This window comes from Ambystoma mexicanum, chromosome 5p (assembly GCF_040938575.1).
Source record: "Ambystoma mexicanum isolate Mex_15411 chromosome 5p, UKY_AmexF1_1, whole genome shotgun sequence".
NCBI classification, from domain to species: domain Eukaryota; kingdom Metazoa; phylum Chordata; class Amphibia; order Caudata; family Ambystomatidae; genus Ambystoma; species Ambystoma mexicanum.
Window position 1 is genome coordinate 973,775,754 of NC_090930.1, and position 20,177 is coordinate 973,795,930.

A 20,177-nucleotide genomic window follows, 5' to 3' on the forward strand; every position below is an offset into this window, starting at 1 on the left:
TCACTCCGGCCATCGAGGAGTTACCAACACCTTCCGTCTTATACAAAGACAATTCTGGTGGCCAGGGATGAAGTCCAGTGTAGTTCAATACATCAAGACCTGTGCTATTTGTAGTCAGAACAAATACGATAACCAGAGGTCGGCGGGTCTGCTTCTACAACCTACGTTGCCAACCAGACACTGGGAAGTTATTGCCACTGACTTCATTGTTGAATTACCACCTTCCCGAGGATATACAACCATCATGGTAACCATTGACTTGTTCACTCATCTAGCTCATTTTACTCCATTGTATAAACTGCCATCTTCCTCAGAACTTGCTGGAATTTTCCTGGAACATATTTTTCGTCTTCATGGCCTTCCTTCCAAGATTATTTCGGATCGGAGACCTCAGTATATTTCACAATTCTGGAAACATCTCTGTCGTGTTCTAGGAATCCAACGTGCCCTTTCTTCAGGCTATCATCCACAAACCAATGGGGCAACGGAACGAGTAAATCAAACCCTGGAACAATATCTTCGTTGTTTTGCCACCAAGGTTCAAGACGATTGGTCTCTCCTCATACCTATAGCCGAATTCTCCTACAATAACTCAGATCATTCAGCTCTCAAGATCAGCCCTTTCTATTGCAGTCAAGGTTATCCCCCGTCTGTTTTACCATCAGTTCTTCCAGAACCTACTCCGGTACCTACCCTTGACTCTTGGATTCAGACGCTAATCAACTTACAAAGAGAGGCAAAGGATCAGTTAGAACAGGCCCAGACTCGAACCAAAAGATATGCGGACTCTAAGAGAAGACCATCACCTTCCTATTCAGTTGGCGATCAAGTCTGGTTAGCCCCGAAAATGTTACCTCGACATCTACGACCAAACAAATTAGCTCCTCGCTATTATGGTCCATTTTCTATAAAGGAGATCATCAATCCTGTCTCCTTCCGACTTAAGCTCCCGGATTCCTGGAAGAAGATACATCCAGTCTTCCATACTTCCCTGTTGAAACCCTACGTTAGTTCTACTCGAAAACCCTTCAAACTCACACCTGTTGTTGTGGACGACCAGTTGGAATATGAGGTGTCCAGGATATCTGATTCCAGGTATAGGAGGGGTCGACTACAATATCTGGTCGAGTGGAAAGGCTACCCCCCTAGCGAGAGAACATGGGAACCAGTTTCCAATTTAAAGACCCCTCGTTTGCTTAGAAGATTCCATCTTATTCACCCAGGCAAGCCTGGAGGAACCAGTCTACGGAGGGGGCATGTACTCCCTGTTCCTCCCAACATGGCCGTACCAAGCTACGCACTAGCTTTCACGTCGTGGCACGTACTATAAATTGGTCACGCCCTTGTGGGTCCGCGCGTCTCAAGGCTATCTTCGGTAGTGACCCGACGTGTGCTTACTCTCTACTTTAGTTTCCTTTGATCCTCTTACTTCCTTCCTTGCCTTTTATCCTGTTCCTGGATTCCCCCCCCTACTTACTCGTTCATCGCTATACTGGATACCCTGGAACCACGAACTTCCCTGAACTCTGAACGCGTCCTGCAACTTGACGAGGCTCGGGCGAGCCTATTCAAGACCTGAACGATCCACAGGAAGAATCCTGCGGCCGAACAAGGGAGATCCCGATCACAGGTGAGACGGGGGGAGATTTACGACACATGCGTGGCTAGATGAGTCAATAATAGAACAGTACCTTCTTTACATATCTCCTCCGTGTCAGCAGCGATTAGTAAATCGTCAATGTATGTAACAAAACACAGTGGCCCTCATTACGACCCTTGCGGAAAGCGACTGACCGGACCGCCACAGCGTAAATAGCGTTTCCGCCATAGCACGAAGGAGCAAACTGCGGCCCATTCCGACCCATCGAGCAGGAGCACCACGGCATGGCGGAAGTGCAAAGTCCGCGATGGCGGAAATGACCCCAAAACGGCCCACACCGCCGCCGTACGGCGCCCCAGGTGCAATACCGCCACCCCTCTTAGCGGTCACCGCAGTGTGCGCCTACCGGAAAGTACGGTGGCCGGAAATATACGGAAACGGAAGTCAAAACACGGGGCCGGAACGGGAAACATCCCGGCGTACACCTATAAATACACTAAAACCACACAACCACTAAAAACACTACCCTGAGACACACCCCACCCCGTCAACCACCCTAGCGAAACCAAGAAAAATGGGAAAAGTAGCGAAGAAAGCGTGCGATCGCAAGCGGCAGGTCCACTTCTCCCGCGAGGAACTCACCGTGCTAACAGAGACCCTACAGGAGAATGCTGCCGTCGTCTTCAGCACGCAAATGACCAGGACGGCACTTGCAAACAAGAAGGCCATATGGGCTCTGGTGGCACAGCGTGTAAGTGCGGTGGGGACCGCACCCCGCACCCCACAGCAATGCCGCAAGCGATGGGACGACCTGCGGATACGCGTCCGCAGCATACTCTCCGCCAACCGCAACATTGCCACAGCCACCGGGGGAGGTCCTGAATCACCCATCAAGTTGACCCCCTGGGAAGAAATCTGTGCCTCCACCATCGGAATGGAGAGCATTGAGGGAGTCGGAGGGATGGAGAAAGGAGTGCAGACATCCGAAGATTCAGGTAGGTGGGCCAGATATAACAATCCACACAGTCCATCCATGTGAAGTACCATGCGTCCACATAGTGCAACAGAAACACATGTCCAGGAGAACGTCCACACACATCGGCCTGATAGCGCACGTTAAAATCCACAATAAATACATAAATAATTAAAAAACCCTAATACACGCACTACACGTGCAGCAGGCACACCCAAACTGCAGGCTGCCAAACAACTGCACCCTCACTCCACACACAAATCAAAGCACCTCCAAGTCCCCGACCCAAATCACCCTCAGGTACCACCCCAAAGCATGTGATACAATGCCATTCCAATTCCCACAGACCCATCAATAACCCTCGCCCTCCTTTACTCCACCACAGGGTCCGATCCAAACGACGAGCTACAGGACACCCCTACCAGCACACCTGCAAAGAGGGCCAAGACCAACGGCCAGAGACCCTCCACCTCAGCTGCACGCATCAAGACACGGCAGCAGCACAAATCAGGTGGCAGCACAGAGGAGGGAACATCAACAGGCACCCCAGCAGCCAGCATGCCCACAACACCACCACCACAGGTCCCCCCAATGGATGCCACAGAAGGCACTGCCTCTGGTGGCAGCAGCACCATAGGTGACACCCCATTGATGGCAGCATGCTCGGACACAGAAAACGGGGATGTCGAAGTCAGATCCATCCATGACCTGTCCCAATCCCCCTGTCTGTCCCATCCCGTACAACATGAGGATACCACGCAGGGGCACCCACAAGACGACGACTGGCCATCCCCCCCAAGCCCTGTGGCAAGGCAACATGAGGACAACAGCCCCTCTGTGACACCACCGCAAATGGCCATGGCCCAGCAGAGGCAACAGTCCCTCGACAAGTTAATCGTCCAACAGCAGCAAATGGCCACACTCCTCAAGGGCCATGCCGATGAATGTGGGGGCACCAAGGCAGACATAGAAACATCAACAGAGACACTTAGGGCAGAAATGGAGAGAGGTACTGAGACGCTAAGGGCACAAATCGAGAGTAGCACCGAGAGCCTGAGAGTCCAAACGGAGAGTAGCACCGAGAGCCTGAGAGTCCAAATGGAGAGAAGCACCGAGAGCCTGAGGGGGGAACTGCATGCGACGTCCAAAGACGTATGTGCCGAACTTGCCGCAGTGCGCCGTGTGCTCACTGAGCTCTCGCAAACCCTTAGGGACATGCATGGACGTGATCAGGCAGACACATCATCCGTTGCAAGTTCCGTCCAGGGCAGCCCCCAACGTAGATCTGGGAGGACCCGGCGCTCCACAGGCAGGGGTGCCCCTGATACCCGCAGAGGGGGCATGCAATAGCGACAGCCCACTGACAATGAGCATCTTTGAACACTGGTGTTCGGGGGGGAGGTAGGAGGGTGGAGGGGGTGTGTTGGGCTCACTTGGGTGGCGGGTCGATAGGGTGTACAACATGATATCACATATGCCATAAACAGTGCACGATCAACCAATGAGATGTGTGGACATTGATCTTTGTGTACTAGGCCATCATAGGCGTACAGTCCATTTCGTGCATGTTCCAGACACACACAGTGCCACGAGTCCCGTGTCCATGTATCAGCCACCAGGCATGAGTGCTAGAAGCATACATCAATGAGATGCTGACGGATGTCACGGGCCTCCGGTGCCTCGCAGACTCCATGAGGTGCTGCCACATCCCCACCCTCATCATGACCATCATCAGGTGCTTGCAGTTCTGCGTCAGGGGGCATGGGCACATTTCTACGTACGCACATGTTGTGGAGCATGACACATGCCATGACCATCTTTGCAACCTTCTCATGGCGGTACAGGAGTGCCCCGCCAGACCTGCTCAGGCAGCGGAAACGAGTCTTCAGTAGGCCGAATGCCTGTTCTATGACTACACGGGTACGTGAGTGGGCATGGTTGTAGTCCTCCTCATGCTGGTCCCGTGGGTTCCGGACTGGTGTGAGGAGCCATCTCTTCAGTGGATATCCAGCATCACCTGTATGTGGACGAGAAACGTAGGATGTGGAATGCCATTGATACGTACGCACACCCCCCCCCCTTCCTGCCAGTACATTGCCAAATCACATACCCCACATCATCATGCATGCAATGAGACTCACCGAGTAGCCAGGATCTGTTCCCTGCGTGTCGCTCCATGTAGCGTGGTATGGTAGAGTTCCTCAAGACCATGGAATCATGGGTTGATCCAGGGAATCGGGCACAACAATGCGTAAAGATCCTGTTGGAGTCACACACCATTTGTACATTCAGGGAATGAAATTGTTTTCGGTTGCGGTACTGGGCCTCCATGGCATGTGGGACGACCAATTCAACATGGGTGCAGTCGATGGCACCAATGCAACCCGGTATGCCGGCAAGTGCATGGAATCCCACTTTTGTGTTGGTTATTTCCTGCTCCGAGCGTGGTAGAGAGATGTAGTCGTCTGCGTGCTGCAGGAGGGCATCGAGCACTTGGAATAGTGTCCGTGAGAACAGTGGCTGAGAAATGCCATGCAACTGTCCGACTGTGTGCTGGTAGGTGCCAGTGGCCAGGAAGTGTAGTACAGACACCACCTTCAGTAGGGGTGGGATGGCGGTTGGGCTATCTATCATGCTGACTAGGTCAGCCTGTGTCATGTCCACAATGGCGGCTATGGTGTCCCGGTCCAGACGGTAGAGGGTGTGGATCTGCTCATCAGTGAGGTTGAACGGATGTGCTCGGAGGCGTGGTATTGCGGGCTGCCTGCGTGGTGGTAGTGGCTGTGCTGGTGGGCCTTGCTGGCCCTGCCTTGGCCTCCTCCTCCTCCTGCGTCTCCTCCGTGCGGCTGGTTGTAGTTGATGTTCGTCTTCCTCTTGGAGTCGGAGCACTTGCAGTGCTATCAGGTCCCCCAGGGCCAACATCGCGAGTCCTGCCGGTAGCATTTCGCTGTGGTTGTGGGAGGAGACTGGCTGTGCAATTTATGTGTTTCCAGGCTGTATGGCCTCCACCTGTGGTGATTGATTCCACCTGTGCCAACTGCTCTCCCCTTTGGCCGAGCATGTCCCGCGCACGACGCTGCTAATCGGGTATTTGTATCTTGCTATTGCATTCATGTATTTGTACCCGATGGCCGTGTAAGATTGGTTGATATGTTCATTCTGCTGTGGTCCCATTGTTTCCCATACTATCTGTGCAGTCGCGAACGGACTTGTGAAGGGTCAGTGGAACGTAGTACTCGAGTAACGGTGGGCCCTCATGCATCACTGTACCGAGTTGCAACGACGGGCGTGGCTTCCCATTCGTGGGTGAAGGCAGTTGCCATTTTCACGCACAGCCGCACTCGATGGAATAATTAGTGATTTCAAACGGCCACAGATGCCTTTTCGACGTGATGTTGAAAATGAGGAATTCGAAGGGCGGCGCTTTCGGTTTCCGGCTAGCGGCGAGGAGATGCCCACAGGTCTGTCTGCAAATATAACGTTCTTTTGTTCTATGTCCTTGAGACAGGGCCCATGGCGAGGGAGCAATGATTGATATGAATAGTTTGGGATGCGCAATAGCTACGTGGGCGATGAGGCCGGGCATTCCCAAATACATGTTACTTCACAACACTGGATTTACGGGCTGGGGCACTGTGGATTTAGCAGGCTGCATTACGCACAGACTCAATGGATGTTTCTAATGTCATGTGAGTAATTATTCAGGCGTTTTGATTCCTGGATGAGGGTATGATGAATGGATGCATGGGCAGGTGATTTGATGCAGAGTTTCCCTTGTACAGGGCTTCTTGGGGTCTATCCGCCTCCCCTACGCTATGTGATGCAGGGCTGCCATAGTGGGCCCATCGTCTATCTGGCCTTGTTGAGCCCTCCCTGTCTCGACGCGCACTCAGCCACTTGTGTCCATGCACGTTAACATTCCCCTCTGATGGATTCTGTTATGGCAGACGCATGCACAGGTACACTCGTTTGTGATGGTGTTTACACCTCGATATAGAGAGTTATAAGTCGCAAGTGGTTTTGGGGTGGTGATGATCCTTTGGAGTGGGCTAGCATGCATATGGCTGTGGATTTCGTGTGCTCATTGAAGTGAGTTGTTCGTATGTGGTTCTGATGGCCATTCTGTTCTTGTTCTTTTCTTTTGGTTGACAGGTATCTCCTCCCCTTTTGCCACTGCCATCTGTATGCCACTCCTGCAGATGGATTTTACTCCCAACACCTGCTGCTTCGTGTTAATCGGTGGAGCAGCATTACGATCTTATGGGACGATCGCCAGTGGCCCACATGCCCTTACGCAGTACTGGTGGCTCGGAGCAACATTTCGGCCTTTCAGCTGGACTAGTGCCTCCACATTGGGACGGCCCTGCGGTTGTGTGCGCTTCCATGTAGCCTTTTCGTACGTGAATGTGGCTCTGTGTACCATGCTGGAACAGGGCGTCACACAAGTGGTGGATGGTCATTTCTTGCGGATGCAGCCCTCAATGGTGGAATGTGTTTTTGAGTTCGTGGCCTGATGGCTGTATGGGCTTGGTGATTTAGTTGTGCATTAAATTTCTGATCGGATTTGGCCCGTGTAGCGTTTTTCTTTGCAAGTGATGTGGCATGTGCCTATTTGTGGGGCGATGTATTGTGAGGAGATCTGCATTGGGTTCCTGCTTCGGGGTTTAGTTGCGTGGTACTGTACTGGGCGCGTTTGCCTACTGAGCCCGTGAGGTCAGGGATGGGGGCTGCCAATGTGACAGTTTGAATGTTGTCATGCTCAGGGGCGGGGGATTGGGTTTTGTGTAACAGATGCCGGTCAGCCAGGTGGACTGGTGGAATGATGTGTTTTCGGATTGTTGCTGGGCACAGGTGCCTGTGTTTGCGTGCGTTTCTTGGTGGGGGACTGTGGTCATGTCCATTGGGATGGCTTCTGTATTCGTGCCATCTGTGCCCTGCAGCTCCCATTGGCACCTCTTGTGTTGCTTTTGTTCGTTGGCATGCATGGGTGCTTTGTACTTTTCAATGGTTGCATTGTGACTTCTTTGCACCTACAGGGAGTTGTACTTTGTGGGCAGGGAGCGGTGTACAGGCACTCAGTGGGGCCGTTTACGGTTGATTCGCGATGCCGTACTTCTCACCATGGCGGAATGGTCCATTCCGCCATGCCTGATGGCGTTAGGTACATGTCCGCTAGGGTCGGAATTGGCGTACCGTTGCACCATGGTGGTGTTTGCGGTTTGGCATGGCGCGCGCGCGCGTGCTTAGTGCAGTTAGCGTTGGCGTTCACTACGGTGTCGCTAATGGCTTCGTACTTTGCGGTGACGGGTCATAGTCGCACCGAGCGCTATTCGATGGCGGTATTGCATTTCCGCCATCGTTTTCCCATTTCCGCCAGGGTCGTAATGAGGGCCAGTCTGCTGGTAATTCTAACATGTCCAACTGCTCTTTTAACGCTCTACCGTATATGCTCGGACTTTCAGTATAGCCTTGTGGAATGCGTGTGAATGTGAATGATCGTCCTCCTAAAGTAAAGGCAAATAAATACCTGCTTTCTTTGTGTACTAGAATGCTGAAGAAAGCGTCTTTCAAATCAATAACACTAAAGTATTCTGACGAAGCAGGGATCATTGTCAAGATCGTAGTGACGTCTGGCACTAACGGGAATTGGGGATCTACCACTTTGTTCAGTGCACGGAGATCAATTATGAAACGGTACGGTACCTCGTTACCCCCTTTCTTGTACACGGGAAGAATGGGGCTGTTACATACACTACCTGTAATCTCTTCAATCTCTCCCAATTTCACCAAATCAGAAACAATGCTTTTCAATCCTTTTTCTCCTTCTGCTGAAATTTTATACTGCGGAATACGCAGTAGCGTTATTCCTTCTTTCAATGTAATTATTACTGGCTCTATTTTCAAACATCCCACATCATTGTCATTCACGGCCCAAATGCAAGTTGGCACTGTACTCAATTCCCCTGTTAAGGGTTCTACCATAAATTCAGAAGTCGGCATAGTCTGGGGAGAAATAGTCAAAAATACCCCATCTGGTGTACAATGGATAACTGCGCTTAGTTTTTTCAATAGATTCAATCCTAAAAGATTCTCCCCACAATGCTCTGTCAAAAGAAATGGACAATATTCATTAAAAGGCCCTATTGTCACTGCCACTGATTTGGACTCGGGGTTTATTACTGGGGTACCTGCGAACCCTACTGAGATATTTTGTCGCCCTGACAGAGGTATGTCTGGAACCAAGTGATAATCTATCGAGCACTTTTGTGCCCCCGTATCTACAAGGAATCTATGCTCTTCATTCCCGATTTTCATCTCTACATAGGGTCCTTTCTGGTTCACGGGAATTGACACTGGTTCCGACCCCTGTCCTGGGCTGTCCTATTGGGGTAACAACACGTCATCCGATGTGTAGTCACTACTGTTATCATAGTATGCACCTGTCTGGTTATCAAAAATGTTCCCCCCTCTCCCTCTATTTCCCATTTGTGCACCTTGCTGATTTTGACTCTGAATAGTTTGATTCGGAGCCTGGCCTTGATTCTGTGCACCATTCCCTTGATCATTCTGATGCTGCTGCATATGATTTCTGTTGTGACCATTTGTTCCCATGTGCTCTCTGTGAGGCCTTCTCTGACTATATCCGCCTCTATTTTGCAAATGCGGACATTGTGCCCGCCAATGTCCTTCCTCTCTGCAGTATGCACATTGATTTAATCCCAAAGGCCCTCCATACATATTCGAATTTCCCCTAATCTGTGCATTTCCCCTTCCCCTGTGGTGTCTTGCTATCTGCTGGAGTAACACCCGTGTTTTCAAGTTCGTTCTATGCTTTGCTTCTCTTTCCTTCTCGTTATTCACCCGGTTCTCATAATATTGGGCCATATGTAATACTTCTCCTAGCGTTTTTGCTTGCCATGCACTTTCTGAAGTCATTATCAAATTTTTAATCGGAAGTATTAATCCCCTTACATATTTATCCACAAATAGCCTTTTCCCTGCCTCCGTACTCACATCCTGTCCACTGAAATCTGTAAAAATCTCTTCGAATCTGTTGAAATAATCTGTGGACAGCTCGTCTTTACCTTGAACACACGCCGTCATCTTGCCCCATTGAATTCTTTTCTCTGGGACCAATTCTTTTAACTTCTGTACTATTTGTGCTGGTAATGCTAACATATTCGCCCCTGGCTGTGCACCCACTGCTTTATTTTTATCTACCAGTATTAAATTTGCCCACGTGACGCCATATGCCGTCTCATCATCTACCTTTCTTATTCGTTTCCATATGTCCGCTGGCAAAATTACGGGGAATATTAGATCTATATCACCCATCGTGAACACTGGAGATTGCAATAAAGACTCCACTTCTTTATAAAAACCCGATGGATTTTTTCGTATGTCAGGGATTGTCTGTTTTATATTATTCACTTCCTGTCTAGAGAAGGGAACGTGCACATATTGGGCTGTGTAATGGGCTGGGATTACCACAGGTGGCACACTGCCTACTGCGGGAGTCTCTATCTTCGGTACAAAGGTAGGGGGCACTTCTCTCATGGGGAAAGCCACACTCACTATTCCTCCCCCCTCTCTCATATGCAACAATATTCCCAAGTCGAGGGATAAGGTTGTCTCTCCTGTTCCCCGTTCCATCGCTCTCTTATATACCGCCAACAATTCAGGAGGGCTCACCTTCTCCTCGATTATATCTGTGTTTATCAAATATTCAACCATCGTTTGTAACATTCTCCTTTTCATTGCTAAAGTGTATTCATCAAATATTCCATGTATTTCCATTGTGGGAATAATGGGATCTGAAATCCATTTTTGTGCCTCCCGTATACATACTGTTAGCTCCGCACTAATTTGCGCTGCTGGTGACATAAATCGCTGCTTTCTATCCCTCTCAATATTCTTTCTCTTATTCCCTGGTGTGGCGAATACTTCAGAATACTCTTCATCCAATTAATTCTTCATTTCAAACAGTCGCTTCACATGCTCTTCTATTTATTCATCTCTCCCTCTACAATGGGCTAATGCATTTAAATCCAACAATCGTTGCGGTGGTAACTTCCCAATTAACTTTTTCCATTGTCCTGACAAATACTCCCCCATGCATTCCAACAATACCTGTCTTTCGTTGTTTCTTCTGAAGTCATATAGGGACGCTAGCGTGGATGCCTCATCATTATCGTCTATATACATTTCCGCCTGTTCTTGCAGCTCACGCTTTCTCTCCTTACTGATCGCGCTGCGAGTTACTCTCGTACATTCATTCTGCTCAATCCACTCATGGGAGGGGCAGTCGGGACAGTGGCACCCTCTTGATCAGGAGGTGTAGAGGGGGCAGTGAGAGTAGGATCCGTCTGCTGGGGCTGTGGTAATTGCCAAACACTCGGGGCTGGCTGGCTAGTGGGCAGTGCAGTGTCTGATGTAGCCTGTGGCTGTGCTGGTGTTGGGAGGGGCTGAGCAACGGGAGGGGGTTGAGCGGCGGCTATTGCCGTAGTCTTTTTAGTTTCATTCCTCGGGCCCTGTTTTGTTTCAGTTAAGATTCTGTTTATTAATTCGTTCGATGAGTGTAGCTCTCTTTGTGGATATATTTTTTCTATGTTTAATTCATCGCGCCGTCTCGCCTTTCTCAAGCTATTACTCCACTCCTCCTCCTCCTTCTCCTCAGCTTTCTCCGTCTTTGACTTATGCCTGCGCACATGTTTCTCTCTACTTCTAAATCGGAGCATTGCTTCCCTCCTCCAGTCCCTAAGGATATCAAGTGCTCCAGGGCATGCTCTTTTACTTATCAACACCTTTTCCAGGTTATCTATACGTTCCATCTCAAAACTCCCATCCCTCGGCCACTGGAGATTTCCTGTTTTCTGGTTTGCTTATGTTTCACAAAACATTATCGCTCCCATACCATACTTTATGTACATATCATAAGCCGGCGTTCCTCCCGGAGGTGCTTCCTGGCCAGCTTCCAAAGATTGTTCACCGCAGCGGAAAAATCCTGTTAAGGTGGACAATACCCCAAGCATGTTTTAACCTTCCCCTTGGCTAATCAAACTTACTCTGGGTGTTTGATTTTGCAAAATCAACTCTCAACCAATATCAGGATTACTTACGAATCGGGGCACGACTCACCTGATCAATCAATTTGTCTTTTCAAGACACAATTCGTCCGTATACTGACGCAACCAATGACGTTGTGTCTGCGTATCTCGGCTCTGCCTCGTTTCGGGACCCTCGCCTCCTTGTTCACTGGCCAGGGCCGTCGATCAGGAATCAGCGGTGTGCAGATCTGCAAAGGAGTCTCTCATCGCTTTCACAGGGGTCCCCCAAACACCTCTTAATCCCGGCTCGATCGCTCCCGTCCTCGCCGTTCTTACCGCCTTCCTTAATTTGCAACGTACATGATGGAACAAGTGGGGGAGGGTCCCTATTCGGGCGCCATCTTGAAGGGGCCCCTGAGGGACCCTCGGATGTGGAAACAAGGCACAGTCACCACACACAAATAGATATGCCAGACACGAGGTTCTGTTCCCAAAATCTAGGGTTTATTGCAATACAAAATAGTCCCAGTTGGCCAAGTGGTCCCACGCCCCACGACGTGTGTCTAACAGACCTCGGGGGATGCAAGAGAGTGCGAGACGTACATCAGTTACATATATACAAACGGAGCATCTTACAATCAGTAATGATACATTTGATGCCGCCCCCAATTCATTTCCCTTTGAATTAGAGGCGATAATTGACCATTGTGACAAATATGACACCTTAGACCACCATATTTAGTAACAGTTTGAAATCTCCAATTTTACAGACACCATTCTTTGTTTGCGAGAACACAGCGTTTCTGTTTTTCATGGGCAAGCTGCGCGTAGGAGACTGGCACATACCAGGCCTCACTATCTCTAAGTTTCGATTCTCGCTCTAGAAGTCAGCCTGCTCTCCGGGGCCTCACTGGGCTCAGAACAAAATGGCGATTCTGGTCATCTTAAAATGGCTTCACTCTAGTTAAACTAATAGCTACGTAATAACTAATGACTAATGAATATATATTCTTACACTGTAAATGAGGGGGTTGGTCTTCGGCCAACCAATTATCATTCATTTCCGGACCCTCAAGGGGTGCTTAGTTTTTCTGGACTGACAGCCCAATCGCACCCTATCTGAGGATAAGCTCTGCCAATGAACCTGCACTGCACGCTTGCTGCCGTGCTTTTGTCTAAAGTTCCATCACAAATATCATCCAGTCACACACATTATGTATCACACATTCAAGATCTGTAAAAATGCACTTAGCTCAGCTGCTCGAGCAGCAAAGAAAGAGAAGGATAGAAGGAAGTCGGTGTAGTTATTAAGGACTTTGAGAACGTGATTGGACTAGAGGGATCACACAGAGGAATAAACCTATCAAACACAAACTACAAATTCCCATACGTTTTCATGGACTAAGTAGTTCTTTGTCAGTTTGATGTTTAATGTGTTTTATTGTTGTCGGCTGCTCGAGAAGTAAAGAGTAGAACTGAGCATAATCAGAGCCTCTGAGTCTTGACATAGAATCTGAATTTTAGTTGAATTAAGAAGTTGAACTAAATTTCCTCGCCTGGTACACATTATATTATTCAGTATTCAACCCTCTTTTTCAAACTGGGGGGCCATGCCCCCAAAGCAGATATCCCACATACTACGGCCTTGGCTTAGCTTCTCACCTTACCTACAACGCATAAAGTACTAAATTTCCATACTAATGTTATAGAAAGTCAAGTTTCTTTTAAAGACACAGAGGCGAAGGATTATGCTTTCTTTACTCAAAACTAGAGCAACATATAACAGTTACAACTCATAAAAGAATAATACATCCAAAAAACGACATTTCCCAGTAAATGTGTTTGTGTGTAGTTCATTCTCTTTTTATGTCCATGAAACAACAAACCACGTGACCTTTTCCACTAGTCACAACACGTACTGGGCCTCATTATGAGTCCGGTGGTAGCCGTGCTGGTAAAAACGGCACGGCTGCCGCCGGACTCATTTTTTTTCCGGCGCCTGTCAACGGGGACTCACCTAGGCATTACAGCCCCGGCGGTCCATACAGCCAGGCGCCAAAAAAAGAAACTCCCCATTCCCATTCGAGTCCCGTTGGACTCAATGGGAATGGGGAGGGCGGGTGCACCAGCACTGTGTGCAACAGTGCCGGTGCATCCAACAAAGTCTGCGGGCAGGTGCCGTTCCGCCAGCCCGGTCAGAACTCGTAGTTTGCCGGTCCGGTAACAATGGTGCCAGTAACTTACCGGCACCGTTGTTACCGGATCGTCAAACTTGTAATGAGGCGCAATGTCCTTTATCCTATTCTACATCTCTGTGTCCTCCCTCTTTCTTTGTCTGTGTCCAACTTTAAATTTAACCTTGCGTTCCAACCGGTAAACGCTGCTAATCTTCAACCTTCTATTCTTCCTCATGTTCCTGCATTCGTCACTTCTGTTCCTGAAAAGCAATCCGAAAAAAACAGACTGAGCCTAGCTGAAGTAGGGTGGGTAATCGTTACAACACTTTAATCTGCATCACTAACATAAGTCTTATGTCATAAGCATTATCATTTTGTCCCCATGTTAACGCAACTAGTCAACAATGTTACATTTTCATATAACGATTATTTGGGTGGGATAATCCTTCACCTGGGTGTCTATAATAGAATCTTGACTTTCTATCACGTTAGAATGGAAAATAAGTATTCTATGTCAAGACCGGAGGCTCAGATTATGCTAGTTCAAAGCTTACCTATCACCAACGCAGACATCTCCTCTATGGGTCTGAAATAAAATTGCTTAAATGTCGACTCCTTAGACCAGTCTGCTGCCTTGAGGATGTCCTCCAACCTAGCTTGTGCATTAAAGGCTTTAGAGAATACGCCCTGTACATGCCAATGTCAATGCCTGCTTGTATCATGCACCATCATAACCCATCTGGCTAATGTTGGTCCTGCAACCTCCTTAAATGATTTCCTCAGTGATATGAACAGCTGTGACACACCTGTGGGCCAAAGCATATTTGTCATTTCCTCATATTTCTTTAGACACCTGACTGGACATAACTTAGGCTGGTCCGGAAAGGCCAAATATGCCACTGTTTTGATACCCTTCTTAGTTCTCCTGCTAACCTGAAAAGTGACCCCCTCTGGGGTTAAATGACTTCTTGTCTGTCTCTCACATCTGAAACTCTCTTGCAGGATATGAGGCAGAGCAGCGTGGTGAGCTTTGTCGATATTGCCTTCCTAGTCAATCTGTCGTTATCTGGCCAGTGGATAAACATATTCAGGACTAAATTCATATCCCATGTCTGAGTGTACTTGGGTAATGGAGGTTTCAAAAGTCTCACCCCTCTGAGGAGTCTACATACGAGTAGGCGTTCTCCCACTGCCACGTTCTCTATTTTCGGGTGGCTGCTGATATGGCAGATCTACACGTATTTACAGTTCTGTATGCCTTGCCTTGCGCCGCTGAAAAATTTACAATCTGCGTGAGATCTGCTCTATTGGGATGTATGTGCCGTTCCACACACGAGCTAATCCACCTCGCCCAGGCCAGTCTATAGGCCTTCCTGGTACCTGGCACCCACGCTTCCTCGATAAATCTTGCAGCATCTCCCGAAAGTCCTGGCTTCTGCCAGGCGTCCCGGAAATCGCCCATGCGATCAGTCTCAGCTCTCCCTCCTGGTTCAGTGGGTGACATTCTCCCACTGGATTCAGAATCAGTTCCCTGAACTGTGGTAATACCATTGGGTTCTCGAATGACAGTTCCAGAAGGTCCAGGAACCATACCTGTCCCCTCAGTCTGGCATTATATAAATTACCATCACCTGCTGTCTCCTGACCTGGGTTATCGTTCTCAGAATTATAGTGAATGGGGGAAAGGTGTATTCTATGTCTGGTCCCACGTTTGCAAAAATGCATCCGTTCCCACTGCTGCTGGTTCGGGCCTCTAGCTGAAAAATCACTCCAGCTGCGTGTTCAGTCTGGATGCAAATAGATCTGTTCTGCATGGGCCTCTCGGTTCCATCAAGGACTCTAAAATTGTCCTGTCCAGTTGCCAGTCGCTGGCATCCCTCAGATGTCTCGAGTTCCAGTTTGCTACTACATTCTGCAGACCTGGGAGATATTCTGCTGTGACGCTGACCTTGTTCTCCAGACACATGTGCCAGAAATCCGTCCTCAGCTGCGCTAACAACCTGAATTTCGTCCCTCCTAGCCTGTTTATGTATCGTACTGCTGAGATGTTGTCCATCTTCAGTAGCACGCAACAGCTCACCTTGTCCTGGGTCCATCATCTCACCGCAAAGGACCCTGCTAGTAGCTCCAGGCAGTTGATGTGGAGCTCTAGTTCCTGTCCCAACCACCTGCCTCCCGTTATCAGTTCTTCGCACCGGGCCCCCCATCCCCATTGGCTGGCATCTGATTCTATAACTAGGTCCGGGGATGAGCCAAATATCGCTCTCCCGTTCCAGGCCTCCATGTGATCAAACCACCACCATAGCTCTGTTCTCGCCACCGCAGAGATTGGCACCTTTTGTTCGTAAGATAACCCTCTGCTCAGGTGTTGGATCTTTAGGTGTTGCAGAGTCCTGTAATGCAGTGGCCCTGGGAAGATCACCTGAATGGATGAAGCTAGTCTTCCCACAAGCCTGGCTAACTCTCTAAGAGATAGTTCTCTCTTCACTATTATCGAGCTGATCTCCTTCTTGATCACATTCACTTTGTCCATGGGTAGGCTGAGTGTGGCTGTCTTCGTGTCCACGACAAAACCTAGGAACTCGATCGTCTACACTGGTACTAACACAGATTTCTCCCAGTTTATCAGAAATCCTAGTTCCTGTAATAATTGGGTTGTCTTCTCCGTCTGTTCTAGAAGTCTTCTCCTGTCTTGCCCCATCAGACAAAAGTTGTCTAAATAAATTATCAGTCTGATGCCCTGCTCCCTGAGATGAGCCACTACCGTCCGCATCAACTTCGTAAAGGCCCAGGGGGCTGATGCTAGACCGAATGGGAGGCATGTGAACTGCCATTTCTGGTCTCGCCACCAGAATCGTAGGTATTTCTGATCCTCCTGTGCTATTGGGATCGTCAGATATGCATCTTTGAGGTCTATCCTGACTAACCAGTCTTCCCTTTGTAATATGTCCCTTAGCAGATGGATGCCCTCCAACTTGAAGTGCCTGTATACCAAAGGTTTGTTCAGGTTCCTCAATTTTATCACCAGTCTGTGCTTCTTTTTGCCTTTGACCAGGAACATATTGCTCACAAAACCCTTCCAAGGAGCGGCTACCCGTGCAATAGCCCCTTTCTTTTCCAGCTCTGCTATCTCCTTGTCTAGCTACTCTTCGCATTCTCGCGTGAACCTTATGGGCCTCAGCTCCTCTGTTTGAATGGGTTCTTGCCAGAATTCTAGGTGGAAACCCTGCACCGTCTCTTCGACCCATGTATCTCCTGACAACTTTCTCCATCTTTCTAAGAACTGTGCTGTTCCCCCCCCCCCCTACTACTGGTGTCCCTGTTACCTCCATGTGCTTGTGTGATTCTGCATCTTGCCTCACCTGTATTGGCCTGCTGGCCACTGCTGCTTCCTCTCCAGCCTCTACCCCTGTCCCTTCCCCTCGACTGGAAGAAGGATTTGGGCCGGCGCTCCTCCAAGGTTCTCCAATCATTTCTGTTATTGGCATAGGGCCTGTAGGAGGAGAATCAGCTGGCCAAAAGGCCCTTTCCTCTGCCAGCCCTGCCGAAAACCTTGTGGCCAAAGATCCTCTTGAACGATGCCTGCGCCTTATCTATTGCAGCGTAGGTATTGGGAAATTTCGCCATTTCCTTGATGAATGTGTTCCCTTACTGCCAGAGGTCGACTCAGCCGTCGCTAGCTCGCTGATCTTAGGGTCGATCTTTAAGAGGATTAACCTCCTTCGCTCTGTTGTTACGGCATTGGTAGCTTTGACAAGCAGGCATATTGCTCTCTGCGCCCAGCCCTCTAAGATCTATGGTCCACTCTTTGCTCTGGTTGTTTGGCCTCCTCCGCCATCTGCCAAATCTCAGTCAAAGGACCCAGGTCATCCAGGAGCTTATCCTGGCAGGACCTCCAGGATCTATTGATTCCCTTTCTGATGTCCCTGCCATAGCGCCCCATGAAAGACATAATTTTTTCATCTATTTCTGGTATTTCCGCCATGTTGTCTGGGACTTGGGGCCTGGGACATTCTGCCCGTAACTTGCTTCTGGCTTCCTTAGACAGGAAGCTACGTATTCTCTTTTTTTATATATTTTCCTATCTTGGCGGGGGACTCCCAATCCGCCGACCTGGGATGTATGAGTGAGTCTGGGTCGAATACCTTGCCCATTTCCTCATCTTCCCTTCTTTTCATTTTCTTGGCAGCCTTGCACCTGTCTGGAGGGATTGGGGAGGATGTATCACGCTCCCCGAAATCGCCCATGTGATCAATCTCAACTCTCCTAATTGGTTCAGTGGGTGACATTCTCCCACTGGATTCAGAATCAGTTCTCTGAACTGTGGTAACACTATTGGGTTTTCGAAGGACATTCCCAGAAGGTCCAGGAACCACACCTGACTCTTCCAGTCTGGTGATATCAATATTATCGTTGCTTGCTGTCTCCTGACCTGCGCTATCGTTCTCGGGATCATACCGAAAGGGGGGAAGGCGTACTCCTTGTCCGGACCTCATGTTTGTAAGAACGCATCCATTGCCGCCGCTACTCGGTCTGGTCTCCAGCTGAAAAACTTCTCCAGCTGTCTGTTCAGCCTGGATGCAAAGAGATACGTTCTGCAGGGGCCTCTCAACACTATCAAGGTCTCGAAAACTGACCTGTCCAATTGCCAGTCGCTGGCATCCCTCAGGTATCTTGAGTTCCAGTCTGCCACTACATTCTGCAGTCCTGGGAGATATTCCGCTGTGACGCTGACCTTGTTCCTTAGGCACATAGGCCATAAATCTTTCGCCATCTCCGCTAACAGTCTGGACTTTGTACTTCCTAATCTGTTTATGTAGTGTACTGCCGAGATGTTGTCCATCTTAAGTAGAACACAACAGTTCACCCTGTCTTGGGTCCAGCATCTCACTGTGAAAGAACCCGCTAATAGTTCCAGGCAATTGATGTGGAGATCTAGTTCCTCTCCTGCCCATCTTCCTCCCGCTGTCAGGTCTCCACACCGTGCTCTCCAGCCCCAGCAGCTGGCATCTGATTCTATAACTAGGTCCGGGGCAGAGCCAAATATTGCTCTCCCGTTCCAAGCTTCCACTTGGTCGAACCACCACCAAAGCTCCATTCTCGCCTCTGAGGAAATCGGTACCTTCTTATCGTAAGACAACACTTAATTCAGGTGTTGAATCTTCAGGCGCTGCAGTGCCCTGTAATGTAGTGGGCCTGAAGATCACTTGAATGGACGGAGCTAGTCTCCCCACTAGTCTGGCTAACTCTCTGAGTGATAATTCTTTCTTCACTATTGCCGAACTGATCTCTCTTTTGATCACATTCACCTTGTCCATGGGTAGGCAGAGTGTGGCTGCTTTTGGGTCCATGACGAAACCCAGGAATTTAATCGTCTGAACTGGAACTAACACTGCTTTCTCCCAGTTTATCAGGAATCCTAGCTCTTGTAATAAGCGGGTTGTCCGTTCTGATTGTTCTAGCAAGCACTGCTTGTCCTGCCCCATCAGGCAAAAGTCATCTAAATAAATGATTAGCCTGATGCCCTGCTCCCTGAGGTGAGCTACTACCGCCCGCATCAGTTTCGTGAAGGCTCAAGGGGTTCATGCGAGACCGAATGGGAGGCATGTTTACTGCCACTTCTGTTCTCTCCACCAGAATTGCGGGAATCTCCGGTCCTCGTGTGCTACTGGGATCGTCAGATATGCATCCTTGAGGTCTATCCAGATTAACCAGTCTTCCCTCTGCAATACATCCCTGAGTAGATGGATGCCCTCCATCTTGAAGTGTCTGTATACCTAAAACTCGTTCAGGTTCCTCAAACTGATTACGGGTCTGTGTTTCTTCTTGCCTCTGACCAGGAACTGTTGGAGGTCGACTCCGCTGTGGCCAATTCACTCATCTTGGGGTCGATCTTTACCAGGATGGACCTCCTACACTTGTAATCGCGTTGTTGGCGTTACAAAGCAGGCAAATCACCCTCTGAGCCCAGCCCACCAATATTTCCGGGTCCACCCTCTGCTCTGGTTGCTTGGCCTCTTCCGCCATATGCCAGATCTTGGTCAACGGACCCAAGACATCCAGAAGCTTATCCTGGCAGGATCTCCAGGATCTATCAATTCCTTTCCTGATATCTCTGCCATAGTGCCCCATAAAGGACATAATGTTCTTGTCTATCTCTGGTGTCTCTGCATTGTTGCCTGGGACTTGGGGCCTGGGGCATTCGGCCCTCAACGTGATTCTGGCCTCCTTGGACAGTGAGCGCCTAATTCTCTTCTTCATGTAGTTGACAATCTTGGCGGGGTGTTCACACTCCGCCGATCTGGGGTGAATGAGCGAGTCGGGGTCAAATACCTCCCCAATTTCCTTGTCTTCCCTTCTTCTCCTTTTCTTTGCAGACT